We start from the raw sequence: 6,062 nt of genomic DNA, 5'->3' as shown, positions 1-6,062 counted from the left end.
TGGCACGGCACGCACACACGCCACCCACACACAGCACAGCACACCACACACCATCCACAAATCACTGTCAAAACGTCAAGCGGTTGACTGTGGTTTGCTCCACCTTCTCGTAGAACCTAGAGATGAAAGCGTACGACGAACACTTATGTACCGGGTTGTGGACACGTGCTGCGACAGGCATCTGCCTGGCAACGGTTTTATCACCAACCGATTAATGGGTCGGTCTCGATACGGACAACCTATTGGCAAGCCACATGGTTCGCAACGGTCCAGCCGTACCAGAGAGCTTAATTTAAAGATGCCAATAACAACCAGAGAACATGGACGTGAAGGTGACAGAAATATTCGCAGGTTGGAAGTACTGACGCGATTCAGATGGTGAAGCATGGAGTGATGAAGTACTCTGATGTGGAGGTGAAGACGGGGAATTCTGTAGGAAAACCAAACTTTTATAGAATGCTACGAATCCATAAGTTTGGTCTATATACAAGCTTAATATTGCATGGTTGAGAATTTTAATTAGCGACAACTTGTACTTTCACTTTTTCTGGGAGTCTGCGCAAGGGCGTAAAGTTTCAGAAATGCAAATATGATAAATGCATAAAACATGATGGTTTCGAAGCCTAAGATTGATAAGTTGATTATTAAGATGATTTTGAATACTTGATAGTCAGATGGTAAATGCAATAATAAAAATGTTTAATTAGCTGAATTGCCTAAATTGCGGAGGCAATATGTGCATTTGGGATTGTAAATGAATGCCATATGAATGTTTCAGTTTTATAAATAAAATACCTTTGTGTCATACCTTGTGATGATGGACCTTGTGAGTAATATTTTTATTTTTATTTATATTGCCGTATGTTTTGAGCAGAAACTATTCAGGTAAATTTGTCTTGCCGCATGATTTTTGAAGACACTTCTTGCTTTTTCTTCCTTTGCATTATAGTCCACTGAAGTGGGGCTCGCTGCAGTGGATAGTACTGTATATATAACCACTATATATAGTAATATACACTGTATATGAGAAATTGAAAGTGGTGAGAAGAAGTTGCTTTATATAAGGGAAGTAATGTTGTTTCATCAAATCAATGTCTTGTTGTGCATTCGGAGATGTTGTTAAAGATTCTATTCTGCAAATTAACAACATGAAAAAAAAGGTATTTTTTGTTTTGAGACAGCAAAGCCTGACCGTGGATGCAGTGGTTTCCTATCGCACTAAATCAGAAGTATATAATAGACTAAATTATCTATCTTCTGCAGTAATCTATCTAAAAGATACAAGCTGACCGGGGGGCAGTTGGGGCGTCTGTGAGACACCAACCACCTGATTATTCTGGCAGTGGCCATTCAGCGATACAACGCAATGGCACAAGACCGAAACATTTTCCCAATAGGTTCATGGGGGTTCTCCTCTCCAGGTAATCTAGCTCATTTTTGCGGGTGGCGGCAGTTGAGGCGTCTGCGGATCAGCCACCACCACTGAATTTTCTTGGCAGTGAGCCAATTCACATACCTGGCGCTATTGCCGGACATTGATCGTAATGGGTGCGCAGAGGTTCTTCGCAGCTAATCTAGCTCAAATTTTGGGTAACGGTTTTTTAGCGTCTGGCGCTGCGCGCACCCACCACTAAAAACTGGCAGTGGTCCATTCCTGATACCTGGGAGACATGCCAAACGGACATTTTCGCATAGGTTTCATGGGTTTCTCTCTCCCTCAATCTAAGCTCATTGTTAGGGGGTGGCAGTGTGGGGCGTCTGCGGATACACCCACACCTGAAGTATTCTGGGCAGTGGCCATTCACGATACTGCGGACTATGTGAACATTTTCCATGCGTGCCAAGAAGGTTTCCTTTACCAAGCTAATCATATGGCTCAATTTTGGTTGGTATCGGTTTTTTAGTCTCTGCGCGATGCGCAGCACCACTAAAAAATTCTGGCAGTGTCCATTCCTTGACACCGTGGGACCATCGCCGAAACATTTTCCAATAGGTTTCATGGGGTTCTCTTCCAGCTAATCTACCTCAATTTTGGGGTGCCTTTCAAAATGACCCCACTGACCACCACAGCCACCAGCGGCCTGCCTGCCAGACTTACATTTCCTTACATGGGTATGTACAACGAATCTTGTATATGCATGAAAATTGTTTCCTTTCCAGCTACGGCTGACCCCCTGGGCCTCCGTTCTATATCGGTAAGTATAGGCGTTTAATCTTTATTGTCGTCCTCCAGTATCTGCGTTCTACATCCAACAGCGGTCACGATACCTCTCCATACGGTGGCTGCAGGATCCTACCTACCAAAAAAACGTCTGCTGTAAATAAGCTCATATTTTTGGTGATGAACGATAACTAACAATAGATCTGTAACATCTTTTAGCCTCTCTATCTATCAGTCTGCCTCGCCACCTTTCTACCTTTTTGCCTGTTTCCCACGCTCTCTTTCTATCAGTCTGTCTCTCTACATTCTACCATTTCTTGCACGCTGCTTCAACGATATCCTAATTCTTTCTGATTATCCAGACTTTACTGCAGATATATGCTTACATTCATGCGTTGGTGCGTGTGTGTCCGGGAACCTGCGTGTGTCTGCGTGTACACGTCCGTCTGTTCTGCATCCACCCGTGATAATGAAATGTCTCTTTAAGGTGACTGTAAGATGATCACACCTGGAAAAACAACAACATCTGCAGTTAACTAACTCATATTTTGGTTTACAATACAATGATTAAATTCTATGTTTCCTAGTGCTAATACTACTATTTTTAATCTCGCTCTCTTTCTCTATCTATCAGTCTATCTCTCCCCCTCTCTATCATTCTAACTTTTCTTCACTTTGCTTCCACAGTATCCTAATTTTTTTCGATTATCCAAACCTATGTAAGTAAGTAAGTAAAAATTGTATTTAACGACGGTAAAACATGTTAGGTACATACACAATAAATTGGCGCGGACCCATCTTCCACACGGCCGTCTCGAGAATCCTAACTGCATATGCGCTGCTTACATGCATGCGTTGGTGTGTGTGTCCGGGAACCTGCGTGCAACTGCGTCTATCTGCCCACAGTCTGTCTGTTCTACATCCACCAGTGATAATGAGATGTCTCTTAAGGTGACTGTGGGATCATCACACGTTATTCACACCTGAAAAAAACAGCAAAATCTGTAGTTAACTAACTCATATTTTGGTTTACAAATACAATAATTAAATTCTGTGTTTCATACTGCTACTACTTCTATTTTTAATCTCGCTCTCTTTCTCTCTTGCTATCAGACTTATCTCTCTCTCTCTCTGTATCTTTCCACCTTTTCTTCACTCCACTTTCACAGGATCCTAATTGTTTTGGATTATCCAAACCTACCTGCATATATGCTGCTTACATTCTTGCGTTGGTGCGTATGTCCGGGAACCTGCGCGCGTCCGTCTGCCCACAGTCCATCTGTTCTGCATCTACCAGTGATAATGAGATCTCTCTCTCTTTACGGTGACTGTGAGATCATACCTGTGAGAAAACAGCAACATCTGCAGTTAACTAACATATATATTTGGTTTGTGAATACAATGATTAAATTGTGTTTTCCACTGCTACTACTACAATTCTTAATAGTTTGTGCCATCACAAAGCATAAATTCACATGTTTACAATAACGTTCTAATTAGTGCTCGTAAGGTTTGTGTTTTTTTATAAAACTTACACAATTATTTCTATATATATAGGTGGCTCTCTTTCTCCCTTGCCATCTTTCTCTATCTATCTGTCTATGTATCTCCCTCTCTATCTAACAGTATGTCTCTCTACCTTTCCACCATTTCCTCACTCTGCTTCAACAGTACCTACCTTTTTCGATTTACCAAACCTAACTGCATATATGTTGCTTACATGTATGTGTTGGTGTGTGTCCAGAAACCTGCGCGCATCTGTGTGTGTACGTCTGTCTGTTCTGCATCCACAAGTGATAATGAGATGTCTTTCTTTACGGTGACTGTGAGATCATACCTGTGAGAAAACAACAACATCTGCAGTTAACTAACTTATATATATTGGTTTACGAATACAATAATTAAATCCTGTCTTCTACTGCTACTACTACTATTTTTAATAGTTCGTGCCATCACACAGTAGAAATTCACATGTTTACAATTAATGTTCTAATTAGTGCTCGTAAGGTTTCTGTTTGTTTGTATGAATCTTATGTTCTCTATATATGTGGCTCTCTCTCCCGCTCTCTTGCCATCTTTCTCTATCTACCAGTCTATGTCTCTCCCTCTCTATCTAACAGTCTGCCTCTCTACCTCTCTACCATTTCTTACCCTCTGCTTCCACAGTATTCTAATTATTTTCGATTATCCAAACCTACCTGCATATATGCTGCTTACATGCTTGCGTTGGTGCGTGTGTCCGGAACCTGCGCGCGTCCGTCTGCCCACAGTCTGTCTGTTCTGCATCCAGCAGTGAGAATGAGATATGTCTCTCTTTACGGTGACTGTGAGATCATACCTGTGAGAAAACAGCAACATCTGCAGTTAACTAACATATATATTTGGTTTGTGAATACAATGATTAAATTGTGTTTTCCACTGCTACTACTACAATTCTTAATAGTTTGTGCCATCACAAAGCATAAATTCACATGTTTACAATAACGTTCTAATTAGTGCTCGTAAGGTTTGTGTTTTTTTATAAAACTTACACAATTATTTCTATATATATAGGTGGCTCTCTTTCTCCCTTGCCATCTTTCTCTATCTATCTGTCTATGTATCTCCCTCTCTATCTAACAGTATGTCTCTCTACCTTTCCACCATTTCCTCACTCTGCTTCAACAGTACCTACCTTTTTCGATTTACCAAACCTAACTGCATATATGCTGCTTACATGTATGTGTTGGTGTGTGTCCAGAAACCTGCGCGCATCTGTGTGTGTACGTCTGTCTGTTCTGCATCCACAAGTGATAATGAGATCTCTCTCTCTTTACGGTGACTGTGAGATCATACCTGTGAGAAAACAACAACATCTGCAGTTAACTAACTTATATATATTGGTTTACGAATACAATAATTAAATCCTGTCTTCTACTGCTACTACTACTATTTTTAATAGTTCGTGCCATCACACAGTAGAAATTCACATGTTTACAATTAATGTTCTAATTAGTGCTCGTAAGGTTTCTGTTTGTTTGTATGAATCTTATGTTCTCTATATATGTGGCTCTCTCTCCCGCTCTCTTGCCATCTTTCTCTATCTACCAGTCTATGTCTCTCCCTCTCTATCTAACAGTCTGCCTCTCTACCTCTCTACCATTTCTTACCCTCTGCTTCCACAGTATTCTAATTATTTTCCATTATCCAAACCTACCTGCATATATGCTTACATGCATGCGTTGGTGCGTGTCCGGGAACCTGCGCGCATCTGCGTGTGTACGTCTGTCTGCACACAGTCCGTCTGTTCTGCATCCACCAGTGATAATGAGATGTTTCTTAAGGTGACTGTGAAATCATACCTGTAAGAAATAAGTGTTATCTGCAGTGGACAAAATTAGCCCCATTTCCATTAGGTCTAGGAAATGTAAAGGGAAATGGAACAAAGTCGGCGTGTTAGCGTTTAATGTTTATGTTTGTGTTTGTTTGTGTGAAGCTATGCTCTTGATATATCTGACGTCCTTTCTCTTTCTCTTTCTTTTTCTCTCCCTTTTGCTCTCCTTCTCACTCACTCTCGGTCACTCTATTCTTACCTTTCCCCCATGAAGCCCCCTCTCCCTACTCCATGAAATCCCTTTCGTGATCCTCAGATTAGAGGCTACCATGGGCCATCTTTTTAACATTAATTTAATCAGATTTCATGAGCCGTATGGTGAAAGCTTACCCAAGCGTCATATCGATCGTAATCGGTTTGCAAATAAACTACATAAGCTGTCACCATGTCCAACGAATGTCACTTGTACAACACAAGGCCTTGAAAATGGGTCAATGTTTACAGGAAATCGATGTACATTTATCGCACCAACAGCATTAAAACATGCTAACAAATGACACAGTCCCACAAAAACATGTAATCTTCCAC

General features: G+C 41.0%; 1 long non-coding RNA gene across 2 annotated transcripts; it reads right to left on the bottom strand.

The window, feature by feature from the left end:
• Nucleotides 1-2,196: 2,196 nt before the first annotated feature.
• On the bottom strand, nt 2,197-3,499 carry LOC106813667. 2 transcript variants are annotated; one of them, XR_001394491.1, is made up of 4 exons: nt 3,363-3,499; nt 2,937-3,144; nt 2,548-2,669; nt 2,197-2,297 (listed from the first exon to the last, which is right to left on the bottom strand). It is a non-coding gene; the product is annotated as an uncharacterized LOC106813667 (long non-coding RNA). The 2 variants fall into 2 exon arrangements; XR_001394492.1 differs by having other exon boundaries at nt 2,197-2,293.
• Nucleotides 3,500-6,062: the final 2,563 nt, after the last annotated feature.

The sequence above is a fragment of the Priapulus caudatus genome, unplaced genomic scaffold (assembly GCF_000485595.1).
Source record: "Priapulus caudatus unplaced genomic scaffold, Priapulus_caudatus-5.0.1 Scaffold807, whole genome shotgun sequence".
NCBI lineage: Eukaryota > Metazoa > Priapulida > Priapulimorpha > Priapulimorphida > Priapulidae > Priapulus > Priapulus caudatus.
Note: the sequence above shows the minus strand (reverse complement) of the source record. Positions and strands in the feature narration are given on the sequence as shown.